Below are 15,708 nucleotides of genomic sequence, written 5' to 3' on the forward strand. Positions count from 1 at the left end.
AGTCATGTAGTAAGTGTTTTGAACAACTTCAAAGTGATGCTGACAGTCTTGTAGTCAGAGTTGCTAATGAACTCAATTTAATGCTACAGTGATGTCGTAAGAATTGCTAATAAACTCAAAATGATGCTAACATTAATGTAGTAAGAGTTGCTACGAACCTTAAAATAATGCAACAATAATGCAGTAAAAGTTGCTACGAACCTCAAAATAATGTGACAGTGATGTCAGAAGATTGCAAATGATCTCAAAGTGATGCTGACAGTCATGTAGTAAGAGTTGCAACGAACCTCAAAATAATGCAACAGTAAAGTAGTAAGAGTTGCTTCGAACCTCAAAGTAATGCAACAGTGATTTCAAAAGAATTGTTAATGATCTCAAACTGATGGGACAGTGAGTGTCGTAAAAATTGCTAATGAACTCAAAATGATGCTAACAGTAATGTAGTGATAGTTGATATAAACTCAGTGATGCTTACAGTAATGTTGTAAGAGTTTCGAACAACCTCAAAGTGATGCTGACAGTCATGTAGTCAGAGTTGCTAATGAACTCAATTTAATGCTACAGTGATGTCGTAAGAATTGCTAATAAACTCAAAATGATGCTAACATTAATGTAGTAAGAGTTGCTACGAACCTTAAAATAATGCAACAATAATGCAGTAAAAGTTGCTACGAACCTCAAAATAATGTGACAGTGATGTCAGAAGATTGCAAATGATCTCAAAATGATGTAAAAGTAATGTAGTAAGAGTTGCTAAGAACCTCAAAATAATGCAACAGTAATTTAGTAAAAGTGGCTACGAACCTCAAAATATTGCGACAGTCATGTCGGAAGAATTGCTAATGAACTCAAAATGATGCTAACACTAATGTAGTGATAATTGCTAATCAACTCAGTGATGCTTACAGTAATGTAGTAAGTGTTTCAAACAACCTCAAAGTGATGCTGACAGTCATGTAGTAAGAGTTGCTACGAACCTCAAAATAATGCTAACAGTAATGTAGTGATAGTTGCTAATAAACTCAAAGTGATGCTGACAGTAATGTAGTAAGAGTTGCTACGAACCTCAAAAAAAATGTGAAAGTGATGTCGGAAGAATTGCTAATGATCTCAAAATGATGCGACAGTGATGTAGTAATAATTGCTAATGAACTCAAAATTATGCTAACAGTAATGGAGTGAAAGTTTCGAATAACCTCAAAGTGATGCTGACAGTCATGTGGTTTGATTTGCGAGTCAATTAAAAATGATGCTGTCAGTCATGTAGTAAGAGTTGCTACTAACCTTAAAATGATGCTAACAGTAATGTAGTGATAGTTGCTAATCAACTCAGTGATGCTTACAGTAATGTACTAAGTGTTTCGAACAACCTCAAAGTGATGCTGACAGTCATGTAGTAAGGGTTTCTACGAACCTCAAAATAATGCGACAGTGATGTCGGAAGAATTGCTAACGATCTCAAAATGATGCGACAGTGATTTAGTAAGAATTGCTAATGAACTCAAAATGATGCTAACAGTAATGGAGTGAACATTTCGAATAACCTCAAAGTGATACTGTCAGTCATATAGTAAGAGTTGCTGCGCACCTCAAAAAAAATTCGAAAGTGATGTAGTAAAAGTTGCTACGAATCTCAAAATATTGCGACAGTGATGTTGGAAGAATTGCTAATAAACTCAAAATGATGCTAACTGTAATGTAGTGATAGTTTCGAATAAACTCAAAGTGATGCTGACAGTAATGTAGTACGAGTTGCTACGAACCTTTAAATAATGCAACGGTAATGTAGTAAAAGGCAAGGCAATTTATTTAAAAGTTGCTACGAACATCAAAATAATGCGACAGTGATGTCAGAAGAATTGGTAATGATCTCAAACTGATGGGACAGTGATGTCGTAAGAATTGCTAATGAACGCAAAATGATGCTAAAAGTAATGTAGTGAAAGTTGGTAATAAACTCAATGATGCTTACAGTAATGTTGTCAGTGTTTCGAATAACCTCAAAGTGATGCTGACAGTCACGTAGTAAGAGTTGCTACGAACCTCAAAATAATGCGACAGTGATGTCGGAAGAATTGCTAATGATCTCAAAATGATGTGACAGTGGTGTAGTAAGAGTTGCTACTAACCTCAATTTAATGCGACAGTGATGTGGTGAGAGTTGATAGTAATTTCAAAATCACGCTAAAGTGATGTAATGAGAGTTGCTATATACCTAATAAATGATGCTACAGTGATGTGGTGAGAGTTGCTACGATCCTCAAAATGATGCTACAGTGATGTTATGACAGTTGCTACTAACCTAAGAAATTATGCTGACAGTGTTGTGGTGACAGTTGATAGTCATTTCAAAATCATGCTAAAGTGATGTCATGAGAGTTGCTTCTAACCAAACAAATGATGCTACAGTGATGTGGTGAGATTTGCTACGAACCTCAAACTGATACTTCCAGAAATGTCGTGAGAGTTGCTACAAACCTCAAAATGATGCTACAGTGATGTCATGGGAGTTGCTACTAACCTAAGAAATGATGCTACAGTGATATAATGAGAGTTGCTACAAATGTCAAAATGATGCAACAGTGATGTAGTGAGAGTTGCTACGATCCTCAAAATGATGCTAAAGTGATGTAATGAGAGTTGCGAATAACCTAAGAAGTGATGCTACAGTGATGTGGTGAGAGTTGATACTAATTTCAAAATAATGCTAAAGTGGTGAAGTGAGAGTTGCTACGAACTGCAAAATGATGCTACAGTGATGTAATGAGAGTTGCTACTTACCTAAGAAATGATGTTACAGTGATGTGGTGAGAGTTGCTACGAACCTCAAAATGATGCTACAGAGATGTAATGAGAGTTGCTACAAATGTCCAAATGATGCTAGAGTGATGTAATGAGAGTTGCTACAAACCTAAGAAATGATGCTACAGTGATGTAATGAGAGTTGCTAAAAATGTCCAAATGATGCTAGAGTGATGTAATGAGAGTTGCTAAAAACCTAAGAAATGATGCTACAGTGATGTGGTGAGAGTTGATAGTAATTTAAAAATCATGCTAAAGTGATGTAATGAGAGTTACTGCTTACCTTAGAAATGATGGTACAGTGATGAGGTGAGAGTTGCTACGAACCTCAAAATGATGCTACAGTAATGTGGTGAGAGTTGATAGTCATTTCAAAATCATGCTAAAGTGATGTAATGAGAGTTGCTACTTACCTTAGAAATGATGGTACAGTGATGTGGTGAGAGTTTCTACGAACCTCAAAATGATGCAACAGTTATGTAATGAGAGTTGCCTCTTACCTAAGAAATGATGCTACAGTGATGTGGTGATAGTTGCTACGAACCTCAAAATTATGCTCCAGTGATGTAATGAGAGTTGCCACGAATCTCAAAATGATGCTACAGTAATGTCGCGAGAGTTGCGACTATCCTCAAAATGATACGACAGTGATGTAGTGAGAGTTGCTACGATTCTCAAAATGATGCTACAGTGATGTGGTGAGAGCTGCTACGATCCTCAAAATGAGGTGGCAGTGATGTAGTGACAATTGATACTAATCTCAAAATGATGCTAAAGTGATGTAATGAGAGTAGCTACAAACCTAAGAAGTGATGCTACAGTGATGTGGTGAGAGTTGATAGTAATTTCAAAATAATGCTAAAGCGGTGTAACGAGAGTTGCTACTAACCGAAGAAATGATGCTACAGTGATGTGGTGAGAGTTGCTACGAACCTCAAAATGATGCAACAGTGATGTAATGAGAGTTGCTACGAATCTCAAAATGATGCTAGAGTGATGTAATGAGATATGCTACAAACCTAAGAAATGATGCTACAGTAATGTCGTGAGAGTTGCGACTATCCTCAAAATGATGCGACAATGATGTATTGAGAGTTGCTACGATCCTCAAAATGATAATACAGTGATGTGGTGAGAGTTGCTACAATCCTCAAAATGATGCTACAGTGATGTTATGACAGTTGCTACTAACCTAAGAAATTATACTGACAGTGTTGTGGTGAGAGTTGATAGTAATTTCAAAATCATGCTAAAGTGATGTCATGAGAGTTGCTACGATCCTCAAAATGATGCAACAGTGATGTAATGAGAGTTGCTACGAATATCAAAATGATGCTTCCAGTAATGTAGTGAGAGTTGCTACAAACCTCAAAATGATGCTTCAGTGATGTCATGGGAGTTGCTACTAACCTAAGAAATGATGCTACAGTGATGAAATGAGAGTTGCTAAAAATGTCAAAATGATGCTTCCAGTATTGTAGTGAGAGTTGCTACAAACCTCAAAATAATGCTACAGTGATGTCATGGGAGTTGCTACTAACCTAAGAAATGATGCTACAGTGATGCAGTGAGAGTTGATAGTAATTTCAAAATAAAGCTAAAGTGATGTAATGAGAGTTGATACTTTCCTAAGAAATGATGCTACAGTGATGTAGTGAGAGTTGCTACGAACCGCAAAATTATGCTACAGTGATGTAATGAGGGTTGCTATTTACCTAAGAAATGATGCTACAGTGATGTGGTGAGAGTTGCTACTAACCTAAGAAATGATGCGACCGTGATGTAGTGAGAGTTGCGACTAATCTCAAAATGATGGTTACAGTGATGTAGTGAGAGTTGCGACGATGCTCAAAACGATGCTTACAGTAACGTCGTGAGAGTTGCTACGAACCTCAAAATGATGCTGAAAGTGATGTCATAAGAATATCTACTAACCAAAGAAATGATGCTACAGTGATGTGGTGAGAGTTGCTACGAACTTCAAAATGATGCTACAGTGATGTGGTGAGAGTTGTTACGAATCTCAAAATGATGCTACAGTGATGTAATGAGAGTTGCTACTAACCTAAGAAGTTATGCCACAGTGATGTGGTGAGTGTTGATAGTAATTTCAAAATCATGCTAAAGTGATGAAGTGAGAGTTGCTACGATCCTCAAAATGATGCTACAGTGATGTAATGAGAGTTGCTACTTACCTAAGAAATGATGTTACAGTGATGTGGTGAGAGTTGCTACGAACCTCAAAATGATGCTACAGAGATGTAATGAGAGTTGCTACAAATGTCCAAATGATGCTAGAGTGATGTAATGAGAGTTGCTACAAACCTAAGAAATGATGCTACAGTGATGTAATGAGAGTTGCTAAAAATGTCCAAATGATGCTAGAGTGATGTAATGAGAGTTGCTAAAAACCTAAGAAATGATGCTACAGTGATGTGGTGAGAGTTGATAGTAATTTAAAAATCATGCTAAAGTGATGTAATGAGAGTTACTGCTTACCTTAGAAATGATGGTACAGTGATGTGGTGAGAGTTGCTACGAACCTCAAAATGATGCTACAGTAATGTGGTGAGAGTTGATAGTCATTTCAAAATCATGCTAAAGTGATGTAATGAGAGTTGCTACTTACCTTAGAAATGATGGTACAGTGATGTGGTGAGAGTTTCTACGAACCTCAAAATGATGCAACAGTTATGTAATGAGAGTTGCCTCTTACCTAAGAAATGATGCTACAGTGATGTGGTGATAGTTGCTACGAACCTCAAAATTATGCTCCAGTGATGTAATGAGAGTTGCCACGAATCTCAAAATGATGCTACAGTAATGTCGCGAGAGTTGCGACTATCCTCAAAATGATACGACAGTGATGTAGTGAGAGTTGCTACAATTCTCAAAATGATGCTACAGTGATGTGGTGAGAGCTGCTACGATCCTCAAAATGAGGTGGCAGTGATGTAGTGACAATTGATACTAATCTCAAAATGATGCTAAAGTGATGTAATGAGAGTAGCTACAAACCTAAGAAGTGATGCTACAGTGATGTGGTGAGAGTTGATAGTAATTTCAAAATAATGCTAAAGCGGTGTAACGAGAGTTGCTACTAACCGAAGAAATGATGCTACAGTGATGTGGTGAGAGTTGCTACGAACCTCAAAATGATGAAACAGTGATGTAATGAGAGTTGCTACGAATCTCAAAATGATGCTAGAGTGATGTAATGAGATATGCTACAAACCTAAGAAATGATGCTACAGTAATGTCGTGAGAGTTGCGACTATCCTCAAAATGATGCGACAATGATGTATTGAGAGTTGCTACGATCCTCAAAATGATAATACAGTGATGTGGTGAGAGTTGCTACAATCCTCAAAATGATGCTACAGTGATGTTATGACAGTTGCTACTAACCTAAGAAATTATACTGACAGTGTTGTGGTGAGAGTTGCTAAAAATGTCAAAATGATGCTTCCAGTATTGTAGTGAGAGTTGCTACAAACCTCAAAATAATGCTACAGTGATGTCATGGGAGTTGCTACTAACCTAAGAAATGATGCTACAGTGATGCAGTGAGAGTTGATAGTAATTTCAAAATAAAGCTAAAGCGGTGTAATGAGAGTTGATACTTTCCTAAGAAATGATGCTACAGTGATGTAGTGAGAGTTGCTACGAACCGCAAAATTATGCTACAGTGATGTAATGAGGGTTGCTATTTACCTAAGAAATGATGCTACAGTGATGTGGTGAGAGTTGCTACTAACCTAAGAAATGATGCGACCGTGATGTAGTGAGAGTTGCGACTAATCTCAAAATGATGGTTACAGTGATGTAGTGAGAGTTGCGACGATGCTCAAAACGATGCTTACAGTAACGTCGTGAGAGTTGCTACGAACCTCAAAATGATGCTGAAAGTGATGTCATAAGAATATCTACTAACCAAAGAAATGATGCTACAGTGATGTGGTGAGAGTTGTTACGAATCTCAAAATGATGCTACAGTGATGTAATGAGAGTTGCTACTAACCTAAGAAGTTATGCCACAGTGATGTGGTGAGTGTTGATAGTAATTTCAAAATCATGCTAAAGTGATGTAGTGAGAGTTGCTACGATCCTCAAAATGATGCTACAGTGATGTAATGAGAGTTGCTACAAATCTCAAAATGATGCTACAGTTATGTCGTGAGAATTGCGACTGTCCTCAAAATGATACTAAAGTGATGTAGTGAGAGTTGCTACGATCCTCAAAATGATGCTACAGTGATGGAATGAGAGTTGCTACGAATCTCAAAATGATGCTACAGTAATGTCGTGAGAGTTTCGACTATCCTCAAAATGATGCGACAGTGATGTAGTGAGAGTTGCTACGATCCTCAAAATGATGTTAAAGTGATGTAATGAGAGTTGCGACAAACCTAAGAAGTGATGCTACAGTGATGTGGTGAGAGTTGATACTAATTTCAAAATAATGCTAAAGTGGTGTAGTGAGAGTTGCTACGATCCTCTAAATGATGTTAAGTGATGTAATGAGAGTTGCGACAAACCTAAGAAGTGATGCTACAGTGATGTGGTGAGAGTTGATACTAATTTAAAATAATGCTAAAGTGGTGTAGTGAGAGTTGCTACGAACCGCAAAATGATGCTACAGTGATGTAATGAGAGTTGCTACAAATGTCCAAATGATGCTAGAGTGATGTAATGAGAGTTGCTAAAAACCTAAGAAATGATGCGACAGTCATGTGCTGAGAGTTGATAGTAATTTCAAAATCATGCTAAAGTGATGTAATGAGAGTTGCTACTTACCTCAGAAATGATGCGACAGTGATGTGGTGAGAGTTGCTACGAACCTCAAAATGATACTACAGTGATGTGATGAGAGTTGCTACGAACCTCAAAATGATGCTACAGTGATGTAATGAGAGTTGCTACTTACCTAAGAAATGATGCTACAGTGATGTGGTGAGAGTTGCTACGAACCTCAAAATGATGCTTCAGTAATTTCGCGAGAGTTGCGACTATCCTCAAAATGATGCTACAGTGATGAAATGAGAGTTGCTACTTCCCTCAAAAAGATGCGACAGTGATGTAGTGAGAGTTGCTACGATCCTCAAAATGATGCTACAATGAGTAATGAGAGTTGTTACGAATCTCAAAATGATGCAACAGTAATGTCGTGAGAGTTGCGACTATCCTCAAAATGATGCGACAGTGATGTCGTGAGAGTTGCTCCGATCCTCAAAATGATGCTTAAGTGATGTAATGAGAGTTGCTACAAACCTAAGAAGTGATGCTACAGTGATGTGGTGAGAGTTGATAGTACTTTCAAAATCATGCTAAAGTGATGTAATGAGAGTTGCTACTTCCCTAAGAAATGATGCGACAGTGATGTGGTGAGAGTTGCTACGAACCTCAAAATGATGCTACAGTGATGAAATGAGAGTTGCTACTTACCTGAGAAATGATGCTACAGTAATTTCGCGAGAGTTGCGACTATCCTCAAAATGATGCAACAGTGATATAGTGAGAGTTGCTACGATCTTCAAAATGATGCGACAGTGATGTGGTGAGAGTTGCTACGATCCTCAAAATGATGCTACAGTGATGTTATGACAGCTGCTACTAACCTAAGAAATTATACTGACAGTGTTGTGGTGAGAGTTGATAGTAATTTCAAAATAAAGCTAAAGCGGTGTAATGACAGTTGATACTTCCCTAAGAAATGATGCTACAATAATGTAGTGAGGTTTGCCACGAACCGTAAAATGATGCTACAGTGATGTAACGAGATTTGCTACAAACCTAAGAAATGATGCTACAGTAATGTCGTGAGAGTTACGACTATCCTCAAAATGATGCGACAATGATGTATTGAGAGTTGCTACGATCCTCAAAATGATGCTACAGTGATGTAGTGAGATTTGCTACAAACCGCAAAATGATGCTACAGTGATATAATGAGAGTTGCTACGAATCTCAAAATGATGCTAGAGTGATGTAACGAGATTTGCTACAAACCTAAGAAATGATGCTACAGTAATGTCGTGAGAGTTGCGACTATCCTCAAAATGATGCTACAGTGATGTGGTGAGAGTTGCTACGATCCTCAAAATGATGCTACAGTGATGTTATGAAAGTTGCTACTAACCTAAGAAATTATACTGACAGTGTTGTGGTGAGAGTATATAGTAATTTCAAAATCATGCTAAAGTGATGTCATGAGAGTTGCTTCTAACCGAAGAAATGATGCTGCAGTGATGTAGGCAGAGTTGGTACGATGCTCAAACTGATGCTTCCAGTAATGTAGTGAGAGTTGCTACAAACCTCAAAATGATGCTACAGTGATGTCATGGGAGTTGCTACTAACCTCAGAAATGATGCTAGAGTGATGTAACGAGATTTGCTACAAACCTAAGAAATGATGCTACAGTAATGTCGTGAGAGTTGCGACTATCCTCAAAATGATGCGACAATGATGTATTGAGAGTTGCTACGATCCTCAAAATGATGCTCCAGTGATGTGGTGAGAGTTGCTACGATCCTCAAAATGATGCTACAGTGATGTGGTGAGAGTTGCTACGAACCTAAGAAATGATGCGACAGTGATGTAGTGAGAGTTGCTACTAACCTAAGAAATGATGCGACAGTGATGTAGTGAGAGTTGCTACAAATGTCCAAATGATGCTTAAGTGATGTAATGAGAGTGGCTACAAACCGAAGAAATGATGCTACAGTGATGTAATGAGAGTTGCTACAAATGACCAAATGATGCTAGAGTGATGTAATGAGAGTTGCTACAAACCTATGAAATTATGCTACAGACATGTGCTGAGAGTTGATAGTAATTTCAAAATCATGCTAAATTGATGTAATGAGAGTTGCTACTTACCTGAGAAATGATGCGACAGTGATGTGGTGAGAGTTGCTACGAACTTCAAAATGATGCTACAGTGATGTAATGAGAGTTGCTACTTACCTAAGAAATGATGTTACAGTGATGTGGTGAGAGTTGCTACGAACCTCAAAATGATGCTACAGTGATGTAATGAGAGTTCCTACGAATCTCAAAATGATGCTGCAGTAATGTCGCGAGAGTTGCGACTATCCTCAAAATGATGCGACAGTGAAGTAGTGAGAGTTGCTACGATCCTCAAAATGATGCGAAAGTGATGTGGTGAGAGTTGCTACGATCCTCAAAATGAGTTGGCAATGATGTAGTGAGAGCTGAAACTAATCTCAAAATGATGCTGACAGTGATGTAGTGAGAGTTGATACTAATCTCAAAATGATGCTAAAGTGATGTAATGAGAGTTGCTACAAATCTAAGAAGTGATGCTACAGTGATGCAGTGAGAGTTGATAGTAATTTCAAAATAATGCTAAAGCGGTGTAATGAGAGTTGCTACTTCCCTAAGAAATGATGCTACAGTGATGTAGTGACGTTTGCTACGAACCGCAAAATGATGCTACAATTATGTAATGAGGGTTGCTATTTACCTAAGAAATGATGCTACCGTGATGTGGTGAGAGTTGATAGTAATTTCAAAATCATGCGAAAGTGATGTAATGAGAGTTGCTATTTACCTAAGAAATGATGCTACAGTGATGTAGGCAGAGTTGCTACGATGCTCAAACTGATGCTTCCAGTAATGCTGTAAGAGTTGCTACAAACCTCAAAATGATGCTACAGTGATGTCATGGGAGTTGCTACTGACCTAAGAAATGATGCTACAGTGATGAAATGAGAGTTGCTACGAATGCCAAAATGGTGCGACTGATGTGGTGAGAGTTGATAGTAATTTCAAAATCATGCTAAAGTGATGTAATGAAAGTTGCTACATACCTAAGAAATGATGCTACAGTGATGTGGTGAGAGTTGCTACGAACCTCAAAATGATGCTACAGTGATGTAATGAGAGTTGCTACGAATCTCAAAATGATGCGACAGTGATGTAATGAGAGTTGCTCCTAACCGAAGAAATGATGCTACAGTGATGTAGTGAGAGTTGCTACGAATCTCAAAATGATGCTACAGTAATGACGTGAGAATTGCTACAATCCTAAAAATGATGCGACAGTGATGTATTGAGAGTTGCTACTAATCTCAAAATGATGCGACAGTGATGTAATGAGAGCTGCTCCGATCCTCAAAATGAGGTGGCAGTGATGTAGTGAGAGTTGATACTAATCTCAAAATCACGCTAAAGTGATGTAATGAGAGTTGCTACTTACCTAAGAAATGATGCTACAGTGATGTGGTGAGAGTTGCGACTATCCTCAAAATTATGCTACAGTGATGTAATGAGAGTTGCTACGAATCTCAAAATGATGCTACAGTAATGTCGTGAGAGTTGCGACTATCCTCAAAATGATGCGACAATGATGTATTGAGAGTTGCTACGATCCTCAAAATGATGCTACAGTGATGTGGTGAGAGTTGCTACAATCCTCAAAATGATGCTACAGTGATGTCATGAGAGTTGATACTAACCTAAGAAATTATACTGACAGTGATGTGGTGAGAGTTGATAGTAATTTCAAAATCATGCTAAAGTGATGTCATGAGAGTTGCTTCTAACCGAAGAAATGATGCTACAGTGATGTAGGCAGAGTTGCTACGATGCTCAAACTGATGCTTCCAGTAATGTAGTGAGATTTGCTACAAACCGCAAAATGATGCTACAGTGATATAATGAGAGTTGCTACGAATCTCAAAATGATGCTAGAGTGATGTAACGAGATTTGCTACAAACCTAAGAAATGATGCTACAGTAATGTCGTGAGAGTTGCGACTATCCTCAAAATGATGCTACAGTGATGTGGTGAGAGTTGCTACGATCCTCAAAATGATGCTACAGTGATGTTATGAAAGTTGCTACTAACCTAAGAAATTATACTGACAGTGTTGTGGTGAGAGTATATAGTAATTTCAAAATCATGCTAAAGTGATGTCATGAGAGTTGCTTCTAACCGAAGAAATGATGCTGCAGTGATGTAGGCAGAGTTGGTACGATGCTCAAACTGATGCTTCCAGTAATGTAGTGAGAGTTGCTACAAACCTCAAAATGATGCTACAGTGATGTCATGGGAGTTGCTACTAACCTCAGAAATGATGCTAGAGTGATGTAACGAGATTTGCTACAAACCTAAGAAATGATGCTACAGTAATGTCGTGAGAGTTGCGACTATCCTCAAAATGATGCGACAATGATGTATTGAGAGTTGCTACGATCCTCAAAATGATGCTCCAGTGATGTGGTGAGAGTTGCTACGATCCTCAAAATGATGCTACAGTGATGTGGTGAGAGTTGCTACGAACCTAAGAAATGATGCGACAGTGATGTAGTGAGAGTTGCTACTAACCTAAGAAATGATGCGACAGTGATGTAGTGAGAGTTGCTACAAATGTCCAAATGATGCTTAAGTGATGTAATGAGAGTGGCTACAAACCGAAGAAATGATGCTACAGTGATGTAATGAGAGTTGCTACAAATGACCAAATGATGCTAGAGTGATGTAATGAGAGTTGCTACAAACCTATGAAATTATGCTACAGACATGTGCTGAGAGTTGATAGTAATTTCAAAATCATGCTAAATTGATGTAATGAGAGTTGCTACTTACCTGAGAAATGATGCGACAGTGATGTGGTGAGAGTTGCTACGAACTTCAAAATGATGCTACAGTGATGTAATGAGAGTTGCTACTTACCTAAGAAATGATGTTACAGTGATGTGGTGAGAGTTGCTACGAACCTCAAAATGATGCTACAGTGATGTAATGAGAGTTCCTACGAATCTCAAAATGATGCTGCAGTAATGTCGCGAGAGTTGCGACTATCCTCAAAATGATGCGACAGTGAAGTAGTGAGAGTTGCTACGATCCTCAAAATGATGCGAAAGTGATGTGGTGAGAGTTGCTACGATCCTCAAAATGAGTTGGCAATGATGTAGTGAGAGCTGAAACTAATCTCAAAATGATGCTGACAGTGATGTAGTGAGAGTTGATACTAATCTCAAAATGATGCTAAAGTGATGTAATGAGAGTTGCTACAAATCTAAGAAGTGATGCTACAGTGATGCAGTGAGAGTTGATAGTAATTTCAAAATAATGCTAAAGCGGTGTAATGAGAGTTGCTACTTCCCTAAGAAATGATGCTACAGTGATGTAGTGACGTTTGCTACGAACCGCAAAATGATGCTACAATTATGTAATGAGGGTTGCTATTTACCTAAGAAATGATGCTACCGTGATGTGGTGAGAGTTGATAGTAATTTCAAAATCATGCGAAAGTGATGTAATGAGAGTTGCTATTTACCTAAGAAATGATGCTACAGTGATGTAGGCAGAGTTGCTACGATGCTCAAACTGATGCTTCCAGTAATGCTGTAAGAGTTGCTACAAACCTCAAAATGATGCTACAGTGATGTCATGGGAGTTGCTACTGACCTAAGAAATGATGCTACAGTGATGAAATGAGAGTTGCTACGAATGCCAAAATGGTGCGACTGATGTGGTGAGAGTTGATAGTAATTTCAAAATCATGCTAAAGTGATGTAATGAAAGTTGCTACATACCTAAGAAATGATGCTACAGTGATGTGGTGAGAGTTGCTACGAACCTCAAAATGATGCTACAGTGATGTAATGAGAGTTGCTACGAATCTCAAAATGATGCGACAGTGATGTAATGAGAGTTGCTCCTAACCGAAGAAATGATGCTACAGTGATGTAGTGAGAGTTGCTACGAATCTCAAAATGATGCTACAGTAATGACGTGAGAATTGCTACAATCCTAAAAATGATGCGACAGTGATGTATTGAGAGTTGCTACTAATCTCAAAATGATGCGACAGTGATGTAATGAGAGCTGCTCCGATCCTCAAAATGAGGTGGCAGTGATGTAGTGAGAGTTGATACTAATCTCAAAATCACGCTAAAGTGATGTAATGAGAGTTGCTACTTACCTAAGAAATGATGCTACAGTGATGTGGTGAGAGTTGCGACTATCCTCAAAATTATGCTACAGTGATGTAATGAGAGTTGCTACGAATCTCAAAATGATGCTACAGTAATGTCGTGAGAGTTGCGACTATCCTCAAAATGATGCGACAATGATGTATTGAGAGTTGCTACGATCCTCAAAATGATGCTACAGTGATGTGGTGAGAGTTGCTACAATCCTCAAAATGATGCTACAGTGATGTCATGAGAGTTGATACTAACCTAAGAAATTATACTGACAGTGATGTGGTGAGAGTTGATAGTAATTTCAAAATCATGCTAAAGTGATGTCATGAGAGTTGCTTCTAACCGAAGAAATGATGCTACAGTGATGTAGGCAGAGTTGCTACGATGCTCAAACTGATGCTTCCAGTAATGTAGTGAGAGTTGCTACAAACCTCAAAATGATGCTACAGTGATGTAGTGAGAGTTGCTACGATCCTCAAAATGATGCTAAAGTGATGTAATGAGAGTTGCTACAAACCTCAAAATGATGCTACAGTGATGTCATGGGAGTTGCTACGAATCTCAAAATGATGCTACAGTGATGTAGTGAGAGTTGCTACGATCCTCAAAATGATGCTAAAGTGATGTAATGAGAGTTGCTACAAACCTAAGAAATTATGCTACAGTGATATAGTGAGAGTTGCGACGAACCTCAAAATGTTGCAACAGTGATGTAATGAGAGTTTCTATTAACCGAAGAAATGATGCTACAGTGATGTAGTGAGACTTGCTACGAATCTCAAAATGATGCTACAGCAATGTTGTGAGAGTTGCTACTATCCTAAAAATGATGCGACAGTGATGCGATAATTGCGATGAAGCTCATAATGAAACTACAGTGATGTATTGAGAGTTGCTTAAAACCTCAAAATGATGTTGAAAGTGATGTAGTGAGAGTTGCTAAAAACCTCAAAACGATGCTACAGTGATGTCATAAGAATTGCTACTAACCAAAGAAATGATGCTAAAGTGATGTAGTGAGAGTTGCTACGAACCTCAAAATGATGCAGGGTGACTTTGTGGAAAGTCTTGCACTCCCAACACAATCATTCTCACTAATGCAGTGACAGGTCAGAGCAAAGGGAGCCTCCATGTCCACAGATGTCCACATGGCAGCTGGACTTCCTTTTTCACTCCTTCCCGTTCCTCCTGGTACTTTTTAGCCACCGTTTGTTTGATGGTCTGAAAATGACACCCAGAGTAAATCAATACATTGAAATTCAAGATGAAATAAACTGGAGATATCAACGACTGCTTTAGATCATTTCCACACAAACCTTTCTGGTTGGCAAACATATGAGGCTCAAGGACCTGAACCAGTTCCCTGAACCCTTCCCTCTCAACAGTGCTGAGGGGCTGGCAGTCCTTCAGGATCAAATTCAGCAGAGCCTCATCCAGCATCTGCTTCCTGGAAGCTGGATGGTTAAAGATGAAGGAGAGAAGAAATGAATAGGAATTAATGATCAATGAAGCAACTGTGAGTCAGTTGGAGAGTGGCTGTATACCTGAGTTCATCCTGGTGGATCTGGGACTTCATTCTCATGCCTGGCCCCATCATGCCTCAGCACTGAAGAGGTGCTTTTGTTGAGATGAGACGCTTCTGTCCAACAAATGCCACATTCAACCTGCAGAAAAGAACATGAGTACTCAGCTAAAAGTTCCTTTCTTCATGGTGACTGGTGTTTCTTAGTCTTAGACCACCAGGTTTCCAATGAGGTGTATCGGATACGTTGTTGTGTGCCGCTGAAATCCGTCCAATTCCGGCGTTGTTTCCTCATGAAATATGTTTGCCTTAAAGCTCATTAAAGTGTTGAACCACAATATCGTTCACCATAACTTAGTCAACTTCAAGATTACCTACTTCTACATTCCAGTCCCGGCTGCTCCTGTTCTGCTGCAGTCCAGAA

General features: G+C 38.6%; 1 protein-coding gene across 1 annotated transcript in view; it reads right to left on the minus strand.

Annotated features, from left to right (window-relative positions):
- Positions 1-14,938, minus strand: part of LOC147270537 (uncharacterized) — a 137,252-nt gene extending 122,314 nt beyond the window's left edge. The window contains exon 1 of the mRNA XM_086198406.1: positions 14,858-14,938. The gene's annotated coding sequence lies outside the window, so the exon portion shown is untranslated. The remainder of the gene's footprint in view (positions 1-14,857) is intronic.
- Between the last annotated feature and the right edge of the window lie 770 nt (positions 14,939-15,708).

Source organism: Aulostomus chinensis, chromosome 1, assembly GCF_037954235.1.
Source record: "Aulostomus chinensis isolate RoL2024-O1b breed Wild chromosome 1, RoL_Achi_v1.0, whole genome shotgun sequence".
NCBI classification, from domain to species: Eukaryota; Metazoa; Chordata; class Actinopteri; order Syngnathiformes; family Aulostomidae; genus Aulostomus; species Aulostomus chinensis.